We start from the raw sequence: 23,399 nt of genomic DNA on the forward strand, positions 1-23,399 counted from the left end.
TTGGGGTATATTAGTGCTTGCTATTAGGTCTGAGCAAGTGCTGGACTGCAGGATGCCTTTTAAGTGCTTAGGTTGAGAGTTAGACTACTTTCAAGGGAAAAACTGAAGAGGAGACTTGGTGGAGCCAGGATAAATTTAGCCCTAGCTAACCTGTGCTGCCCGGACGTGCAAAACTGTGAAAACGCAGTTTTTACAGCAAGGAAATGAAAGAGATAGAAATAAGCCCATAATGGCCTATAAACTACTAACTTCTGGGCTGGAACCACTCCTCCAGGGACAGATGGCTGCTCAGAGCTCCCTCTCTCACAGGAAAACAGAGAAACCTCCCTCTATCCAAGTTAGGTATGGGCAACACAGAAAATTGTAACACAGCCCTGAATTCAGCACTAGCCTGAAAACTGGACTACACTAGCTTAGAAAGTTGGGAAACAAGGAAAAAAATTAAAAGATAAGGCAAAAACAGTAACAAAAAATACAATTAAAAACAGCTTTAAACAACTACAAATAGTAAACAATACACTTAAAACAACTTTAGATGACTACAAACAATCAGAAAAGGCTTTTAAACAAATTACCCAATTAACCAGTAAAAAAATCACAAAACTGAGCCCTGTTCCTGTAGTTTTCAATCAGACAAGTTCTAACTGCACACTCCTGCCACTGGGGTGCAGGGGAACCTTCTCCAAAAAAGAAGGCCTGGATTAGTGCTCAAGTTATACAAACAAAGCTAGATTCAGCAGGCCTGGATCTAGTCTGTGCTACAGCAAACAAGGCGCACCAATTTCAGTAAGAAGCAGTTCAGATATGCAGGCACTATAAGCCTTTAACCAGAAATTCCCAGCTCAGAAGGGTACAGTCCAGCCTCTCCTCCCACAAGAGTGCAGACCATGAACCTTCTTAATGCAAAATAACTGGCCTGAAGCCCAGGTGCTTAAACCAGAACTAATACACTTTTAGAATAACAGACACTGAGCCCTCAATCAGCAGTTCCCAACTTAGAAGGATGTAAGCTACCTGTCCTGCCACAACAGTGCAGACCACAAACCTTCTTAATTTAAAACAACTGATCTGAAGCCCAAGTGCTTAAACCAAAAGGCTTAGAATGATAGCTACAGTTTAATCAGGTTACTACCAAGCAGTAATAATTACAGTTGAATACTTTTAAGGTGGCCTGGATTAATGCTCAAGTTATGCAACATAGTTATGCCATACATAGATAATTTATGTTATACAGAGGTGCACACAAACACATACACACACACACACACACACACACACACACACACACACACACACACACACACACACACACACACACACACACACACACAGTGGTCTGAAATGAGATTAGAACCCCTACCTATCTAGTCTGATACACTATAGATCATAGTAATTATCACTTGTGTCACTGCTTAAGTCTCACATTAGCATGTAGAAGAGGGCAGTTTGAAGGGTGGGACAAACTTACAGAGCCATAAAGTGCAGCACCATTGGAGTTTTTTACTCAGTGTGGGATTTCCAGCCATTTTGTTGGGAGATGCACGCATGCACACTGAGTGGCCTGGAGTGAGATTAGAACCCCTACCTATATAGTCTAAGACACTAGAGATCACAGTACTTATTGCATGTGCCACAGCTTAAGTCTGTTTTATACATGACTGCAGGCAAACTGTGTGGATTACATGAACTAGGCTTATGTTGAACAGCATCTTTGGCCTGCAGAGTGATATTGTTTTTTCTTGTCATCTGCATCTAGTAGCCTAGCAGTCAGATAACTGATACTTATTCTAGCTATGTGGCTATAGTTACCATTTTGGTCATATGTGGCTGTCTGCATTTGAATGGGCAAGCCTGTGGTCAGGAACAATGTGTCCTGTCAATGTGTGTGTAGACAAAATTATACATTACACAAGCTGTTCACCTGTGGGTGTATGTGTGGCGACTTCCAGCAGGCACAGGGGTCTATAAGTAAGTGCATTATCTACTGCTGAGCCCTTACTTTGGATCCCTTAAGCAACATTATATATGTGTGATAGTGCAACTTTACTCACCATAAATAATCAGGGTATATAGGACATTACAGACATCCATACACATATGTATATAACAGGGATGTATATATAAATGTAGCTGTGAGTGTATGATATATATATATATATATATATATATATATATATATATATATATATATATATATATACATACATACACACACACTCACATGCATACACACACACATACACACACACACACACACACACACACACACACACACACACACACACACACACACAAAGGTTATACAAAGGTCAAAATTAATAATTGAATACATCCGGTTTTAAGGACTTGCTGCTTATGTCATCACTGTCCCCTGGATGGACTTTCCACATGAACATGCTCAGCCAAGCAGCGCACCACTCAAACACATGCACCTTAGCTTAAAAGAGCCTAGAAGTGACAGCACCCTTCCCCCCAATGTCAGCCACATCCTGTTTTATTACCTGATTTTCCTGTTTTTCTGTGCTTAAATTGTTGATTGCACTTGTTGGCTAAAGTTTTGCTTAAAAGTAACAAACAGGCTAATACACTCAAGTGTACCAGCCTTTGATAGCAATTTAGTCGAATACCAAAGCATTTACTGTATTTTTTCTGTCTGTTTGCAAAAAAACTAAAAAAAAAAAAAAAAATACTTCTCCTTTCCTAGCTAGTTGTTCCAGTGATCAGATTTTGCTGATCCCTGGGCTTTGTATTTGGTTCCTGTGTTCCTCCATTTTCTTGTGTGGCCAGAGGTAGTTTCTTTACTCACCAGTGGGAGTGGGGAGTACTGAGCTGCTTGTTTGTCCTCAGAGGAGTGGTTAGAGACAGCAACTAGTAATTCGTTGGCCATTTTGGGTCATTTCCTGTTTTTTTCCAGCCCCCTGCTATAAAGCGTGCGTTAGCGGGCTTTTTCAGGCATTAGAGAACTTGGCATAGCTCCTCGTGGTCCCCTGCAGAGTTCCTAAGCCAGCAGAGAGCAGAAAAAGCAACTTTCTTGATTATAAGTATTTTTTAAACATTTTATTTTGCATTTTTCGATCTTTTGAGCTTTTCGACTACTGTTTGTGCCGATATTACTGTTTTATTACCTGATTTTCCTGTTTTTCTGTGCTTAAATTGTTGATTGCACTTGTTGGCTAAAGTTTTGCTTAAAAGTAACAAACAGGCTAATACACTCAAGTGTACCAGCCTTTGATAGCAATTTAGTCGAATACCGAAGCATTTACTGTATTTTTTGTCTGTTTGCAAAAAAACTAAAAAAAAACAAAAAAATACTTCTCCTTTCCTAAACTTTCCTAGCTAGTTGTTCCAGTGATCAGATTTTGCTGATCCCTGGGCTTTGTATTTGGTTCCTGTGTTCCTCCATTTTCTTGTGTGGCCAGAGGTAGTTTCTTTACTCACCAGTGGGAGTGGGGAGTACTGAGCTGCTTGTTTGTCCTCAGAGGAGTGGTTAGAGACAGCAACTAGTAATTCGTTGGCCATTTTGGGTCATTTTCTGTTTTTTCCAGCCCCCTGCTATAAAGCGCGTGTTAGCGCGCTTTAGCGCGATTTAGCGCGGAGTTGCCACTGTTGCACACAAGAGCAGCGGCGGTTTAACAAGGTTAAACTATTTGGGCTACCTAAATTCCACTCTTCAAATTTTCCCTTAAATCTACCTTCCTCGAACTGTACTGCTGATCTAACCAGCATATCCTATAACTAAAAACTTCATCTCTACTTGATTCCCAAGTAGACTATTCTCTATCTGTACAGCCTAGCACTTGCTCCTACAGTACTTGCACCTTGATAAAGCACTATTATTATAGATAGTACCCCACCAGCCTAGAACCCACATCTCCCGGAGTCTTTTGTAAGTTTTTTATCTATTACTTCTAGCATGTCGAGGGATCAGTTGCTAGTGTCCTCTCCTGCTCAACTGGTGAACCTGGGAATATTGAGGCAATGTTACAATTGCCTCATGTACACAGACAATCCTCTCCTTCTCCCACAAAACACAAATACATGCGAGAGATGCAACTATATGGCCAAACTGGAGGCTGAGCTCTCTCAACATAGGACTGGCAAGACCAGACAGGAGGAGAAGGTAACCACACACACTACATACCCAGTCACACATAGTACCATCACAACTTCAAATCATACACATAATCACACAAAGACATACTCGGAGGTTCTGACCAAAAATCTACCAAAACAGCAGAGGCCTCCAAAGCAGACACCCAAACAACTACCACCTCAGGACATAACACATGCATCACATAGACCACACAGTCAGAGTGTCAAACAGTCACAGCCCTTAAGGCCAAACACAATGCCAGACACACTCATCATTGGTGACTCCATAGTCAGGCACACTGACGTCCCGCTCACCAGACTGAGTAAGGAGAAGGTCACAGTAAGCTGCCTGTCGGGCACTAGAATCCGCCACATAACGCAAGCACTCAGGTCTCTCAACAGCAAGTACAATTACGACTCAGTCATTGTCCATGCTGGTGTCAACGACCTGAGACGTACCTCCTTGGACTACATGAAAAGAGACATTGAGGAGCTCTCTGATTATGTAGCCCAGGCAGGTATGACCCTGACCTTGAGCAGTATCCTACCTTCACCTAGAATGATGCCACAATACAGTGATAAGATGATCAGCTTTAATAATTGGCTTAAATTTTGGTGTTATTCAAAGGGGATCCAATGTCTGTCTGCCTGGGATGACATGCTGGACAAGCCACGCTGCTTCGCAAGGGACGGCTTGCACCTGTCACCCCTGGGCTTTCGGATATTGGCAAAGGCTCTTGCCACCCCCATAGTGCCTTTTTTAGGCAAGGCTCAAATTCTAAACCTACCACCCTAGAACACAAAAAAAGGAAAAAAACTAAGGGTAATGCTGCTCAATGCCAGAAGTCTCAATCTCAAGATGCACGCACTCGAGGCCCTTCTCAGTATGGAGAACATCGACGTCTGTGCTGTGACAGAAACCTGGTTCAAGGCTCCTGAGAGCACCCCAGCACTATCAGGTTTCACCTCATATCATGCGTTCCGGCCCCAAAATCCGGACAACACCAAGAAAGGAGGGGGGGTGTCCATATTCATAAAGGACACACACACCTCAAGGTTGGTGGCAATGCACGATGCATCGGAGACCATCCAGGTGCAATTAACCATAGGCAAGACTGCTCTGCAATTTGTAGCATGTTACAGGCCACCCTCTCAAACTCAGGAACCTCACATGGCCTTCCTGAAAACACTGGAGGGATAAATGTATCTCCAAATACCATCATACTAGGTGATTTCAACTACCCTAATATAGACTGGGAACACTACTCAAGCCCAAACACTCTAGCCCAAAGGTTCCTGGAGTTCATAAACTCAAATCCCATGGAACAACTAGTCACCATCCCCACAAGAGGAGAAAACATACTTGATCTCATCATCACGAACATGGGATCACAATGTTCAACACCGGAAGTATACCCCTCACTGGTGAGATCAGATCATAAACTAATCTCGCTGGAGGTCCTCATCCGCCCCACCTGAAATAAAATAGACCACAGTGAAAAACTTCTCAAAAGCTGACTTCACACTTCTAAAAACTAGTGTGGTCTCCTTTAAGGCCCCTGAGCCAGTGGTAAACATTGCTCAAACTGCTGAATCACTTACAAATGCCTTCTACCAGCACCTACAGGACTGCATGGATCAGGCAATCCCAAACAAAACTAAGACTCTTTGTACCAAAGGCAAGCATCCAGTCTGGTGGACCCCAACCATAAACAAGCTCTACAACAAAAGGAGGAAGCTACTACAAGATAGAGCAAAATCCTTGAAAGGTAAGACACCTTTGATCATTATAAGTAAAAAACTAAGAGCTCTCATAAAATCATCCAAGGCAAATTTTGAGAAAAATCGCCAAGGACTCAAAAGACAATCATAAGGCCTTCTTTAGCTATGTTAGAAACCTAGGAGGAAACTCCCAGATATGCTCAGAAATAGTTCAAAATGATGTGAAGATTACTGAACCTACACACATTGCCAACATACTGGCTGACAGGTTCAGTGCAAACTTCTCCCTCCCCAAAAGGAGAGATATCTATACCAGAGGATTGTAGCCCCCCAAACATCTCCAACGCCCAGGTGAGAACTGCTCTCTCCAAGGCAAAAAACACAGCATCCATGGGGCCAGATGGTGTCCCCGGCTGTGTGCTCCACGAACTCAATGAGGAATTAAACCCGCAGTTAGGACAGCTGTTTAATCTTAGCCTCACCTCAGGATACGTACCCAAGGAGTGGCGCACGGCGACTGTGGTCCCACTTCACAAGGGCGGTTCCTCCACCGACCCTGGAAATTACTGTCCAATTAGCTTGACAAGCCTTATCTGCAAAGCCATGGAGAGGATCATAATGGAACTCATAAATAAAGACATAGGGAACTTGCAGACTTTGGATCCATCCCAGTTTGGCTTTGTCAAAGGCAGATCATGCCTTTTAAACTTGGTTGATTTTTTCGAAACAGTCACCAAGGCCATTGATGAGGGCAAGGCAGTCCATACAGCCTACCTCGACCTGGCAAAGGCCTTCGACACAATACCCCACTCAGGTATCATTGAAAAACTCATCAGCGTGAATGTAAACCCATACATCACAAGATGGGTTGCAAACTGGCTAAGTGACAGAACCCACAGGGTCAGAGTTGCTGGCGCCATGTCAGACTCAAAGCCTGCCACAAGTGGTGTCCCACAGGGCTCAGTCCTGGGACCACTCTTGTTCGGCATCTACTTTTCTGAAGTACAAGCAAACACAGGAGGGTTATGGCTGACAAAGTTTGCAGATGACTGCAAACTGGGCGCCATAGTCGAAAACACATCTGACACAGATATCCTTCAGAAGGGCCTCACAGAGACGGATAACTGGTGCCAGAGCCATGGCCTAAAGTTAAACGCCAAGAAATGCATAGTCATACCCTTCGGGAAAAACAAGGTTACCCCTAGCTACCATATAGGTGGCAATCCACTGAGCACAGAAGAAGACATCAGGGATCTGGGGACCCAGGTTGACAGTAACCTTTCGTTTGACACTCATGTTGCCAAAGTAGTCAGGAAAACCTTCTACATTGCCCACCTGATCATGAAGGGATTCACATCTAGATCTAGGGAGGTCATCGTCCCCCTGTACTCATCACTCATTAGACCTATGATTGAGTACAATGCCCCATTCGGAATGTATCTGACCCGACACCTGCAGCAGCTGGAAAGGCCCCAAAAGTTCCTCACCAAAAGGATAAAGGGTCTCAAAAATATGTCTTATGCTGCCCGACTGAAAGAACTCCAGCTCTATTCAGTCGCATACCGCTTGCTCAGAGGTGACCTGTGCCTGACATATAAGGCCATGTCAAACCCAGATTTGATGAATATGCTTCACCTCAAAAAATCTAGATCCCTCAGAACCACAAGGGCGGGAGACTTAAACCTTGACACGGTTATTAATAGAACGTGCTGGAGGGACAGATTCATCACCCAGAGACTCCCTATGCTGTGGAACAAAATCCCGGTACATGTGAAGCAGAGCACCTCGCTGGCCTTGTTCAAGAGGAATCTTGACCAATGGATGGGAGATTGCAGATATACCCCTGGGATTACTTCAGTGTCACTGCTTGACAGAGGCACAGCAAAATAATAGGCATAGTTTTCTTCAAACTAAAGGGGTGGCGAAAGCCACATAACTATGGGCTAGGCTTGTGAATGCCCTTGGGCAGACAGCCTAGTATGAACCTATGAACCTATGATCTAAGAGCCTACACTAAAGGGATATGCAGACATGATTATGCCTTTCTGCTATTGAATAAATCTACCTCATTTGCATACGTATCTGTGCTGACAGCCCAGAAACTACATGCTTCATAGCCCTATCACTTTAACAGCAGCAGCAATGCACAATTGTAGGAACCCAGTGCAGGGTCCTATAATACATTTCTGTCACATATTATAAAATTCTTTTTTTTCTTTTTTTTCCATTAAGCATGTTTATGCACTGTGGCACGTAGTGCAAACATGTTGAGATTATTTAAAAAAAGTATTAATTTAGCTTATTCCCTTACTCTTTCTGACAGCCACAAAAATAGTTTTACCCATATGTGTATATAGTATAACATTTTCAGGGGATTTATGTCCACATTTCTACAATTTTACATCCCCTTTTGTCTGTCCAAACTTGTGTACGTGGAATTTTTCTGAGTACACTATGGACACTGACACAGGGTCTAAACAGATGCCGTTCTGCTTGTTGATCACTTTACCTGACTCATTTGCATGAGATTCACCTGCTTATGAGGCGATTTGCATGCCACGGAATTTTCCCTGTTTGTGCATGCATGCGTACTGCTCAGCAGTGCTTACTGAATCTTAATATGTTCACACCTGTGTAAGCATCTCAATGCGATGCCCACATGAAAATAAATTGTGTAGGACTCATTGAATTCCCCATGTAGTTTAAAGTTATGTAAAGGACGCACTCAGTGCAAGGTTATAATGCATTCCACACATTTAGACCAACTACAACACAGAATACAACACAGACAGGGACTAAAGGTGGAGGTGCCTCAATTTACATCAAAAATAAATATACCTAAAAGCTGGTCAAACAGGACAATGCACTTGAGTTTCTCCATGTTGAAATCACCATAGGGAAAATCCTATACCACTTCCTTGCAAACTATTCTCTGTTAAGATCAGACCAAAAAATGGTCTCCTTTGATGTAAAAATAAAACCTGAAACTCCTTCTAACCATGGAATGGTCAGGAGCTACTGTTAAGGCTAACTTCCTACTGTTAAGTGCTAACCTGGCAAAATATCAAGCCCCCATAAACCCTGAGAACACTGCTGCCTAGGTGGAACTGTTCACCGAAACCATATACAATCATGTTAACAGCTTCATAGAGGCAGCTATACCCACCAGGAAGAAGTATAGCACTATCTCAAAAAACAAGCCACCCTGGTGGAATCACATTATCAGTATGCTGCATAATAAAGGAAGAACATCATGGCAAAAATTAGAAGATGTAGAACAGAGCAGAATAAAAGCACTCTCATCAAACTAAATAAACAAATAAGAAGACAAATAAAGTCTACCAAACCCAAATTTGAGGTAAATCTGGCCTCTTAAGCCAAGGACAACCACAAGTCATTCTTTAGCCATGCCTCAAAGGCAATGCACAGTTGTATGCATAGCTCATTGTTAATGGAGTCACCTGTACTGAGTCAGAAGATGTAGCAAACCTACTGGCAGACAAATTCAGCTCTAACTTTATCTGTTTCTCTCCTTCAACCTCCTGTCAGAAAATACAGTCAGCTATAACTCTCTTTACTATGACTAGGGAACAGGTTCTCAATGCTCCCTCTAAGGCCAAGAACACTGCACTAGTGGACCCAGACAATATTTCAGGATGCCTTATAAATAATATGAAACATAGCCTATTAGGCCCTCTGGAATTGCTATTTAACTGTAGCCTTCAAACTGGCTTTGTGCCTCACAAACAGAAAACAGCAGCAGTCATTCCTCAGCAGAAAGGTGGGCCATCTACAGACCCTGAAAATTACAGACCCATAAATCTTACTAGTGTCATAAGCAAAGCCATGGAAAGAATTGTTATGGAAGCAATCTAAACATCCTGCCAAGGAACCATCCCCTCCAACAGCAGTCCTGCAAAGCAGAAGGATGCTACAAAGCTGAATTTTACATACAACATATCTGCTTTGAGCTGCCCTTCGAACTAAACATCCTGCCAAGGAACCATCCCCTCCAACAGCAGTCCTGTAAACCAGAAGGATGCTACAAAGCTGAATTTTACATACAGCATATCTACCTTGAGCTGCCCCTCGAACTAAACATCCTGCCAAGGTTAATACATCCTAATTCTCTCTCTGTGAATACCGCAGTTGCTTGCCTGGGTCTGTAGCACATTTAGATAGCTCTTTGATCCCATTTTGCCTAGCCCATTTATCCCATATTGCCTAACCAACCCCTAAAACTAAACCTGTTTGGACAAACTAAAGTACTCCCACTACCAGAAATTGGAAGGAAATAAGAAAGTTTTCATTAAATTCTAACAAAAATTGGAAGCTAAAAATAAGTGTACTCCATGCCCTAACTTGAAAAGGTTCACCTGAAACTGTTCAATTTTACAAATAAAAAAGAAAAACGTGTATTTCATATAAAAAAACCTTACCTATAAATTTAATTCCAAGCATATAACTGCAAGTTCCAAGAGCCTTGAATCTGGTAAAGCCCTGCTCCACTCGCCCTTGCTGCACTCGGGCTCACTCTGCACCCCTCCCTGCCCCCAATTTCCACCTGCCTCCACTACTGCTAGCTTTATAGCCACAAAACTACACCCCTCCTATCTGACCCAATCAGGATCTCAGCCCTCTTTAGCATCCACCTCTGACACTCACCTTCACTGCCTATCATATCCTCCCCATTTCCCATCAGTTCTAGTCAGTACTGTACTGCTTATTCTAACCCGCCCCATCACCCCTCTCCCCAGCACTCTGTCCTAATCCATCCTTATAATATTGAGGACACTATACTTAATATATTACCTAGTCACCAACTATATCACCATACAAACAATGTCTCCACTCTCTCTGTTACACCTCATGTTAATTCCATACCTCCTCTCCATTTATGAAAATCAGCCTTACCTTGGTTTTCACTACCCAAAATGTCAAACTTCCCCAGTTATGCCAAATATGACAGCCTACTCAATAGGAGCTCCCATACCCAACTCTATATCTACAACAATGCATCAACGTATACAACCTAAATACATCAGCTCAAAGTCTAAACAGTACCAAAGACTTATATACAGATTCCTGAAGCTAATCATAAACCAACAAAACTATCCAAGCCCTAGCTAGCCAGCTACCCTTGAACTCCACTAACACTCAGGATAACAGTCTCAGCACCCAGTCCTCCTTTAGCTTCCAACCTGTCTCCACATCTTTCATTCATAATCTGATCAAAAAACTAAAATCTACCACCCTAGCCGCTGACCTTCTCCCTGCTGAATATTTACAAAAAGCCACAGATTCTATAGCGTTCCCCATTTCCGTTCTAATTAATTGATCCATATCTGAAGCCAAAGTCCCCTCTATCTGGAAAATATATCATGTCATACCTCTCCATAAAGGTGGTTGCTCTACCGAATTATCTAACTATAGACCCATATCCATTTTGTCACCACTGGCAAAAATCATGCAAAAATGCATCCACAAACAACTTCTGTACTTTCTAACCCAGAACAATCTACTGGCTAAATCTCAGCATGGCTTTAGACCACATCACAGTGCCACCACAGCCCTCCTCATCTTCACTAATGATATAAACCATAACAGCAACAATAACAAGCTATTCTCAGCCATTTTTTTGATCTCTCTAAAGCATTTGGTATGGTTAACCACCATCTACTTATCCACACCCTGACAAAAAGGTCCATAGGTCATCACTCCCTTCAATGGTTCCAGTCCTATCTCACAGTAGATAACAAGCCATACTATGGCAGAACAATCTATCCAACCTCTTACCCAACACCCTAGGTGTCCCCCAGGGGTCTATTCTGGGACCACTGCTGTTTTCCATATTTATTAATGATCTCCACGCTGTCACCCCAAATGCTAACTGCATTCAGTATGCAGACAACTCCATGTTGATCTGCACTGGTACCACCCAGGATGAGCTGCAGTTAAGTACTCAGTGTACTTTCAATCTAGTTGAAAATTGACTTGCTGACCGAAGTCTTATTCTAAACCCCAACAAAACAAAGCTACTACTTTTCTCCCTCACCCAAAAATCCCTGGAGATATCTTTCTCCATTAAGTCTAACAATGGTACCATAATCTCCCCAGATGTGCACACGAAGCTCCTTGGGGTAATTGTGGACAACAATCTCAAATTTGATGCTCCTGTTAATAAAACGATAAAATCCATTAATAAAAAACTGGGCTCACTATATAGAATAAAACCATTACTAACCCCACCTGCTAGGACTGCCATCGCCCGCTCCCATCTGCTCTCCACCCCTTCTATGCCTCCCCTATACTTGCCAACCTAAATAAAACTGAACTCAACAGACTATTTGCCTGCTACAGTAGGATAACTAGATTTGCCACTGGTCTGCCCTACAGAACACATCACTGCATAAACCTAAAAATTCTAGGTTGGCTAGAGCTATGTAGGCAGATGCAGTATAACCAACTTATTGTGGCTCACAAAGTACTTAACCAACCTGAAAATACACCTGCTTTGAAAAACATCATCTGTCCCCACACCAACCTCAGACCACTTAGCTCATCCAATAGACTTTTGATACAAACCACCAAATCCAACAACTCAGCCGAGGACTCCATGTTTGTCAACTCTGTAGGTAAAACTTGGAACTCGCTACCTGTTGACATTACAATATACACTATCCTATCTCAATTCAAGAAAGCCCTCAAGCAGTACTTCAACACTCAATGGCTATGTCCTTGCACCAAGCCTGACTAAATATTTGGTAACACTGGGGTACTAGTATTATATTGTTAATGTATATCTACTGAATTGTAATTTAGTTAACCAGATGATAGGCATGTTAGATTATATAACCTACACTTCGAGTGGCTAACAGACTGTGTTTAAATTGATTGTAATTGTTCTTTAGTGTGTACTATTTCAATTTTGCCTGTATTACTTCCTTGGAGCTTTTCTCCCCAGGCCTTCACTGATAATGGACATGTATCCAGTTGGACTGTCCCAGTCATCAAATGTAAAATAAATAAAAAATAAATAAAATAATCACATAGGAACTTTCCAGACACTGGACCCAACCCAGTTTGGTTTTATCAAGGGTAGGTCATGCCTACTCATCCTGATGGACATCTTTGAGAAGGTTACCAGAGCAATGGATGAGGGCAAAATGGTTTATGCTGCTTGACCTGGCCAAAGCATTTTATACAATACCCCACTCAGCTATAGCTGAAAAACTCAAGAGGTTAGGTATAAACACTTATGTCCCCTACTGGATAGTCAGAAGGTACACAGACAGGATACAGGAAGTTAGAACTGGGGAGTCCACCTCAGTAAAGAGGCTCTTCACAAGTGGAATCCCTCAAGGATCGGTCCTGGGACTGCTCCTTTTTGGCATTTACTTCTCCGAAGTCAAGGCCAATGTCAAGGGCCTCTGGATGACTACATTTTCAGATGGTTGCAAATTATGAGCAGTCATAGAATCCCCCTCCAACACAAGCTGATACAGACAAATAACTTGTGTCAGAGCCATGGACTAAAACTAAATGCAAGAAATGTATAATAGTCTGCTACGGGAAGTCACGCACTCCTTGAAACTATCATATTGACAACACACCCCTAAGAGCTGACTCAGTAGTCAGGGACTTTGGGACATACATAGACAGTAGTGAGAAAACCATTCTATGTTGTGCAGCTTATAAACAAAGTTATGACATCTAGGTCCAAGGAGGCCATTGTTCCACTGTATTCGGCATTCATCACACGTATCATTCAGTGCAATGCTCCGTTTGGTATGTACCTAACCAAGTACATCCAACAATTGGCACATCCACAGAGATTCCTCACTAAAAGAATATAGGGCATAAGTAACATGTCTACCTCAAGGCCCTAGCCCTGTGTTCTGTCTCATACAGGCGGTTGAAGGAAGATCTATGTCTGGCATATAAGGCATTTTCAGACCCCTCCCTGTTCGACCTCCTGCATATCCACAAAACAAACAGCACAAGAATTACCCATTTTAAAGACTTAAACCTTGGCTGTAATATAAATAGGACCTGCCAAAGTGACAGGTATGTATCCCAGAGACTACTGCTTCTCTGGGACAGGCTACCTATCCATGTAAAGCAGAGCACCTCCCTAACCCAAATCAAATGTTACTTGGACAGTTGGATAGGGAACAGGAAATTTATCCCTGGATTGATACCTATGTGTCTAATGGAGACAGGCAGCCTGTACCTCTTTCACCTCCCAGGGCCCTGCTTGTAACTGTTTCACTTCCCAAGCCAATGCTTACACTTATCAAGGGTACCAGAACTTGTCAGAGATGTGAGAGGCATGGCTAGGCTTAATAAGGCCCTCATGGTCATTAGCCTAGCACACCTTTGAACCTATGTGGAGTATGACAGAGTAGCCTGCAGAAGACATTGGTGATGACAGCTAAGGCTAGTGCTCTTCTTAGCATATTAGCAAAAATTAAGCACCTTTACACCAAAACATCTGGTATTCAAAGTAGGAGGGTGCTGTGACTCATAGCACTGGTTTTATATAGTTCTGAATTACTCTACCATGTTTGATTTTGTTATTTGCATATACAGACAGAATTATTTGTGTGAAAACATTAATTTGCTTTAAATTGTGCAGTCATTTGTATATTGTAAATACCAAGCCATGTTTCCCATAGTTTCATTGTGCTACATGCCTGTGAATTCCCCCTCTTTAGATATCACTGCTCTTAACGATATGCACTAAATGTTTCTAATACTTCCCTTCAGCATGGTATCAGTCAATGTAAAACTGTATAAATTAGCAGGGGTAGCATAAAATATGTTGTGAATCTGTACTTGATGGACATAAAAACCTTTCCAACTTGCTGACACTGGACTTGTTGTTTTGCACTGGACGTCATGCAGCACATTTAAAGCTGTTGCTGAGCACCATTAATATTTGTTGCACTAGGGTGGCAGCCTGGGCTTTTGGTTGAGCCACAACACCTCATGACCAAGAATGAGGTTACAGAGTTGCACTTTTGTGGCAGTTAATTGTCTTGGTGTAAATGGTGAATTTTGTATGATTCATGCAAAAGTTACTTGTTACATCGACTGAATATTTTTCTATTTTCACAAGGATGCCAGGTTTATAACATGTCATTTGTAAAGGATTGCATGCTATAGGTTCATGGGTAAATACTATGCTATCATTTTGAAGACTGTTGCAAGCATGGTTAATAGCCAGAGGTAGGAATCAAGATCTGAACTTTTCATCTTTGAGGTAAAGTTATTAAACATTATGTCGATCCTGCCCACCTCCCCTTTGATAGTCTAACAGAAATTTACAATGCAAGCCGGCATTTATACATTTAGGAAACAAAGGTGCTTTCAAGAACACAGAACACTGCAGCATTCATAAAGATATTTTACACTGTTTAATTATTTACATTTGTTAACAACTTGCAAGAATAGTCAAAATTATGTTTATTTCACTTCTTAGCAGAAAAAGACAGTTAAGCAGTTCTAAAAAATCTGTCAATAATGTTTTCTAGTTGTTTAGTTTAGTAATTTGTTTGTTTAGTAATGCATTTCCAAGGTAATGTGCATTTTTTAGTCCATTGATATAGAAGTAAAGTATCTGAAAAAACACTAATCCAAAGTTAAAGATGGGATTGACTTATTAGCAGGGGTAGTAATAAACATTTCATTCACGGCTCCTTTTCACTCAGGAATTAAGAGATGATGATTTTATTTTATTTTACCTCCTGTGCTTGTGCGTGTGCGCTCGTGTGTGTGCGTGTGTGTGTGTGTGTGTGTGTGTGTGTGTGTGTGTGTGTGTGTGTGTGTGTGTGTGTGTGTGTGTGTGTGTGTGTGTTTGTTTGTTGGGGGAAGTGGCTTTACTTGTCAATCAGTGAGTGTGCACAGTAGCACTTGTGTCATGTAATGCCATTGTATCTTGGTTAAACAAGGCTCAGTAACAATACTTGTGATAGTCACCTGCAATGTTGCCCATTTTGATGAAGTTTTATGCCCCACTTTCACCTAATAGAATGTGATTGTTTGCTTGATCTGTGAAAAAATAATGCAGATCTATTCAGTAAGACCTAAACCCTGGCAACAGTCAAGAGCATCAAAATGTTAAATCTGTGAGAATAAGAAACAAATGAAGCTATAAATCCATCAAGTAAGCACCCACAACATTCCTGTGAAGACATGAAAATGTTACTAACTTCTAGTGCTTTCTATTTTAGACACAGGCCATTTAAAAGTGGAGTGTGAGTGCTATGAAAACAGGGCCTGACCTGACAGAGGAGGTCGAGGAATAATGGAATAATCCATTCATCTTCCAGAAAATATAGGCAAAGTACAAAGTGAAATACTCCACAGTCACGTATGACAGACACACCACTGAGAATGCAAACAGAGATGTGTATAATTTGAAGCTCACTGATGCTTGTTTATTGAGATACAGTTCTGTAGTAGCTTTTTGAAACAGCAGCTCACAAAGTGGTAGATGGTACACTGGACAGCCATGTTGTTAAAGGACTGAACTTCAACAGCACAAGTTATCCTCTTGGCTTTTGGAGTTGTGCAACTGTCTACCAAAACGCATTATTCATTTTATGGATAGAGTTGGAGAAACTTCAGATATATTTCACACTGCTGTAGAATTATCATTTCCATCAATGTGCTACTTAAATACTTTTTTCCTTCAAACCTCACATTTTAAAAGCATGCTTTCACAAATTACATTTTCTGTTCTTTCCTTTCAGTTTCTATGGGCCGGATTCATGAAGGCTTGCATGGAGTCTAAGAGTAGAGTAAGATTCCAGGCAACCAATATGTCTGCCGAGCGATCCAGAAACAGCCGGCAGGGGCGTGCATGAGAGCTCCTAAAACTACTCTTGCACGGACAGTGTTAGGTTATGCAAATTAATTCATTTGCTGCTGAAAGCTATGCAAATGAGGCAAATTTGCGATCCAGGAAACACTAACCTGTCCGAGTAAGAGTAGTGTTATTTGTAGAAATGTACTCCAGTTCTGCAAATAGCAAAACAGAGCTATGACAGCTCCAAATAAAGGATGCATCCAGTTGAGGAAGCATGCCAATGGCCAAATATAAGGCCATTGGCATTTTTATCTGTTGCAAAATAATAAAAAATATTTTTTTCCCAGATCTCCGATGTTTAAGCGTAGAGCAGTGCATAAAAGCCAAAAATAGTCATTTTATTAAAATTATTCTTCTGCCATTCAGGTGAATGGCAGGCTGAAGACAACATGGCTACTAAGTAGTGGTTGCTAAGGGGGGAAGCTCAGTCTGAGAGATGTAACCAAGCATTAGTAGGCAATCCTATGCAAATGAGGATAAGGATAGTGAATCCCAATTTTTCCTGCCATGTGAACCATGTCCCTAGAGTGTAAGAGTAGGATTAGGGGAGTAACAGAGTAGAAAACAGGTGACATCATGAGGGGGTATGTATCAAAGACTGTAAGCTTATTGGAGCAGAGTGGCATGTGTTTGCTGTAAGTTACTCAGGACTGGAAGAGGCACGTCTACAGTTGTCTTAACTGAAACCCAGAAACCAAAGGTGTACGCCGTGGATATCACTAAAGTTTCTTGCAAAGATGCTTACAGTGTGTGCACACATGTGAGCGCCTGTAAACCCGTCTAAGCCTGTGTGTGCGTGTGCGCGCCCGTGTAAGCCTGTGTAAGGCTGTCTAAGCCTGTGTGCGTGCATGTGCACCTGCCTAAGCCTGTGTAAGCCTGTGTGTGCGCGTGTGCGCTCATGTGCACGTGTTTGCACTTGTTTGCGTGGTGCTGCCCCCTGTGGAAACAGAAAGGGAAAAGGAAGGAAAATAAGTAGTAGGAAGTTAACCAAGAAGAACTAGCAGAGCTGCCAGGTAAAATCAATCAGAATCAGCCAATTACACAGGCAGTACACTAGCCCAGCCCAGCACTTAAAACTCTGCAAACAACATTCCCCCATATTTTTCTCAAAAACACTGCAACACTGCAGTCTACAAAGAGAAGTAAAAACTTAAAAAGCTTAACTGAGACAAAAAATGTTAGGGGCTGCCATTGCTATTATAAGGCAACATGTGCAAGATGCTGAGGGTGGTGTTATTGCGAATGCTGCTGAGCAACCCACAGTGAGGAGACGGAGAAGAGTGTACAGACCCAGGGTAACCTACCAGGGGCTACATGAGCTGGAGATAGTGGAGCGCTATAGAGTGGACAGAGACCTCCTGCAATAAATTGTTGAGCTGTGCATGCCATGCCTCACACACAGAACCAACAGAAGGAAACCCATCCCAGTGGAAACCAAGGTATGTGTTGGCCTAAGAATACTAGCAACAGGTACCTTCCAGAGACCAACTGGTGATATGATGGGGATTTCACAGGCATCAGCATCCAGGGTACTGCGCCAGTTCCTGAATGCCATGTCAGCACATGGTGATCATGTATATTTCCCCAATTCCCATGAGGTATTGACCAGCAATATGCGTCTCTTCCAGCAAATAGTGGAATACCCAGAGGTAGTGGGTGCAATTGACTGCGCGTACATACACATCAAAGCACCAGCTGGTGAGCAGGGTAGGGCCTACATCAACCACAAGGGCTTCCACTCCAACTGCCAGGTTGTGTGCGATGCCCAGGGCATAATACTGAATGTGTGTGCTGGCTGCCCTGGAAGCTACCACGATTGCCATATCTGGCATCTGACGCAGCTGTACCAGACATTTGCCAGTGGGGACATCCCTGACAGTCACCTAGTGGGGGATGCTGGATACGCACTGGAGCCATGGCTGATGACACCCAGAAATGCATACACACCTGAACAAGAACTCCATAATGAGGCACACGCACAAACACGAAATGTAATCGAGCATGTGTTTGGGATGCTCAAGTCACAGTTCCAGTGCCTGGACACATCTGGTGGAGCCTTGCAGTACTCACCAACTACATGTATGCAAATTGTCATGGTATGTGCCATGCTACACAATATGATCCTGCGAAACAGCTGCAGCAGGAACAGCATGGGGCAGGGCCAAACAGCCCCCCACCATTGCCAAGGCCTGCACAGGCACAGCATGACTCGGGGTAGGAACAACCTGAGCCTGCCCCAGTAGGCAGAAGGAGGTGTGCCCAATATGCCTTGGCCTTGGCAAAGAGGCAACGCATAGCACATACACTGGCTCAATAGGAACCCTGGAAATGATACCTCTCTCTGACTCGCACATAAAATAAAAGGGATGCCTAACTTGACACTACCTGTTTCCAAACATGTATAGGGAGTGTAGTATGTGCATCTGACATAGGCAGCCCTGCAGCACCACCTGAGGCATGATTGCCATGTTTTAAGCAATATAAAGCAGTGCTAAGCAGCATTTACCAATATTTAGTATATGTAAACAAAATTGGCCATGCCAACTAGCGCAATGTTGGGCAACATTGAGCAAAGTCAGGTAAACATGCTCATATCTGCTTTACTGTTCCTTAAGCAGTCTGGTCTGCCCAGCATGAAAATAAAAAGCAGTGACAGGGCTCAAACCCAGGATACTGTGCACTATAGTCACAGTACTGAACCACTAAGCCATGACAGCATTCCACTGGCACAGACACAGCAGGACAATTGTACACTAATGCAAACACAAAGAAATGCTGTAGCATGCCCCTAAAGAGGCATATGGGTAACCTCCCCCACAGGCCTATGCAGACAGAGAACAGCAGGCCAGGTGGTGTGATGTGGGTTGGGTAGGCTATGAAGTTGCAATGTAATATAAGTGACAGTGGATGCCAAGATCTGTAGTACAGTAGTATGCCTCAAGCCAGTATGATAGGTAACAGTACAGGCCGAAATGGAGTACCTTACATAGCAGTGCAGGCCTAGCAAATGTGTATAAGTGTCAGGTGAACCCCTCATCCTATGTACACCCACAGTAACAATCAGGTGTGTCCCCGTGTAGAAATATACAAAGAATAGCTGCCCCCCCTGTATTTAGAAATGTATGCAAAGTGTCTCATGGAAGGCCTGCAGGCACAGCATGATCCCTGTTGATTTATGACACAAAGGTGAGCCTTGCTGTAAAAATAAAACTTGATTTTCAACACACATATAGTATAAATGTCTATAGCGGCCGTGCTCACGCACTTCAACAAATGTAGTGGATTTCATTCAGCATCACACTGAAAGGTCATACTGGGCATGCTCACACACTTAAATAAATGAAGCAAATGTCAGGCAACAGCATACTGAAATGTCATACTGGGCATGCTCTCACACTTAGGCTAAATATGGAGATGATAATAAGGCATCTATGGACAAATGTGGTTAGTCATCTCTACTGCCAGAAACACATTCACAAAGTGGTCAGAAAATCATGATATGTGTTCACACAACCTGCCAAGGTCTGTGCATGTAGGTCAAAGGAGGTTCCCTCTACTCATCAGTCATCAGACCCATCAGAGACTGCCACAACACACTTGCGATGAATCTGACTAGGCACCATCAGCAGCTGGAAAGACCACTGAAGTACCTCAACAAGAGGATTACTGTCCCAAAACAGTTGCCCCATGCAGCAAGACAGAATTTAACCCAATCTGTACTCTGTTGCATACTGTCTACGCAGGAGATCTCTGCACAACAGACAGGTCCATGTCATGGTAACACTCAGATCTGTTCTGAGTTACAGCTCAATGGCACTAAATATACAGACCCAATTGATATTGGCAACATCCTGGCAGATAGGCTCAGTATTAACTTTACCCCCCTCTCACCCATGAAAGAGCACATCACTATAATGGAAGACTGCAAAGTTGCTGTCATCACGGCTGCACAGATAAAAATCACTCTCCAAAGCTGGTATCACAGCAACCATGGGACCAGATAACTTCCCAGTCTGTGTTCCACACAAACCACAGAACGAACAGGCACCACACCAATGTACCATGTTCAGTCATAGCCACACCTCAGGCTTTGTGCCAGCTGAATGGTGCACAGCGACGGTTATCCCGCTACACAAGGGTGGAGACACCATGGACCCAAGGAACTAGCGCACCATCAGCCTGATGAGCCTGCCCTGCAAGGCCATGGAATGTATCATCATACAACTGATGAAAAATACATTTGTAATCCCCAAACTCTGGACCACAACCATGTTGGGTGTGTAAAATGCAGATCATGTCTCCTAAACCTGATAGATGACATTGAAGCAGTCACCAGAACCGTAGACAAGGGTAAGGTAGTTCGCACAGCCTATGTAGATCCTGCCACGGCTTACAACACCACCCCACACTCTGTAAATACAGATAAAAATGCTCCAGCCATGCTCCCTTGAATATTGCCTACTCAGAGGTGTTCTCTGCCTAACATACAAAGCTATGTCAAACACAGAGCTGTTGGACATGCTCCATGTAAAACACTCACACTCCCTCTGATCTTCGGACCCAAAACCATGAGTGAAATACCAAAGGAAGGGGTGTATCCATTTACCTTATGGATACATACACCTTCAGGTTAGTGGCACAGCATGAGGCCTTGGAGACCATGCAAGTGCAACTAAACTTGGGCAAAGCTGCTTATCAGATTGTAGCCTGCTACAGATCACCTACCTTGTCTCAGGAACCTCACTCAGTATTCTTGAGAAAAGTGGAAAATACAAAGGTCCTATCACACACCATTATATGCGGAGATTACAACTAGCCAAAAACTGAGTGGGAGAATTACTCGTGTACAACGTCCTTTGCCCAATGTTTCCTCGAGTTTAAAAACACTAACACCCTGGAACAGCTGGTCACCACACCCACTAGAGGTGACAACATACTGGACCTGATCATCACCAACATGGGGTACCAGTGTACCACAACAGAGATAAACCCCTAACTGGTAATATCATATCATAAAGTAATCACACTGGACATCCACATCCCGCCCCCCCCCCACAGTCAATGAAACCACTGTGAAGACATTTTCCAAAGCAAACTGCACACTTCCCAAGACCAAAGTTGAAAGTTCCAAAGCCCCCTTGCTATAGACTAATGCTATACAATCTGCCGAATAATTTACAAGTGCATCCTATGAGCATCTACAGGGATGCATTGATCGAGACATCCCAAATAAAACCAAGATGCACTCCTCCAAAAATAAGAAACCAATCTGGTGGTCATCGCCCATAAATAAGCTAGACAACAGCAGGAGGAAACAAACACATGATAGAGCAAACTTCACAAAAGGAAAGTCATCACTGATCATTATTATGAAGAAACAATGATCACGCATAAAATAATCTAAGGCCAGTTTATAAAGACAAATTGCCAAGGAATGTAAAAATAACAACCACAAAGCAACATGTAGGTGGCAACTTCCAAATATGCAGTCAGCTACTGAAAAATGCCAAGAAATACACTGAACCAACTTACATTGCCCACATCCTGGGGGACAGGTTCAGTGCAAACTGGCTGTGTCCATCCCAGAAGATTGAAGAGCCCCAGACTTCATGGACATGCAGGTAAAGAGAGCCCTCTCCAAAGCTAAGAACACAGCTTCAATGGGACTGGATGGTATCCCAGGCTGTGTCTTACACCAGCCCCAAAAGGAACTACACCCTCACCTACATTCACTGTCCAGACTCAATCGTACCACAGACTATGTACCCACAGAATGGCATAGACCAACAGTCATCCAGCTCCACAAAGGAGGTGCCACAACAGAACCTGGAAACCATTGCCCTATAGGTCTACTCAGCCTGGTCTGCAAAGCTATGGAGCAAATTATCATGGAACCCATAAACAGAGACATTGGGGACCTCCAGACACTGGATTCTACCCAACTTGGCCTTGTGAAAGGCAGATCCTGCCTCCTAAACCTAGTTGACTTATTTGAAACAGTTACCAATGACATAGATGGAGGTGAAAGTAGTCCACACAGCCCACCTGGACATCTCTAAGGACTTTCTACACCATTCCCCACTCTGTCATCATGGACAAGCTTACCAGCTTGAACATTAACAGCTATATCACAGGATGGGTGGCCAAGTGGCTCACAGATCAAACACACATCTTCAGGGTTGTGAGTGCTATGTCCGACTCTAAACCAGTCACAAATGGCATCACACAGGTCTTGGTCCTGGGACCCCACCTGTTCAGGAGATACTGCTCAGAGGTACAGGCAAGCACGGGAGGAGTATGGCTGAACAGGTTTGCAGATGACTGCTAACTGTGGTCCATAATCGACTCTACGGCTGACACAGACATCCTCCAGAAAGGTCTTACAGAGACAGATACCTGGTGTCAAAACAATGCCCTCAAGCTGAATGCCAAAGAATGCATAGTCATCCCCTTTGGGTAAAATAAAGTGCACACAAATTACCACATAGGTGGTAATTCAGTATGTACATAGAAAGTCATTATGGCCCTGGGGACACAGGTAGATAGTAAGCTCTCCTTTGATGATCACATGGCCAAAGTGTTCCTTCTATGTAGCCCACCTAATGTCACCTAATGTAACACACTTTGTATAGTCTGATGATGTCACCATCCTACAAATATACCTGTGGAAAGGAGAACTCACAGTAATGTGTATAGTGCTTCGTGTAAATGT

This window comes from Protopterus annectens, chromosome 2.part0 (assembly GCF_019279795.1).
Source record: "Protopterus annectens isolate FY-2018-M chromosome 2.part0, PAN1.0, whole genome shotgun sequence".
NCBI classification, from domain to species: domain Eukaryota; kingdom Metazoa; phylum Chordata; order Ceratodontiformes; family Protopteridae; genus Protopterus; species Protopterus annectens.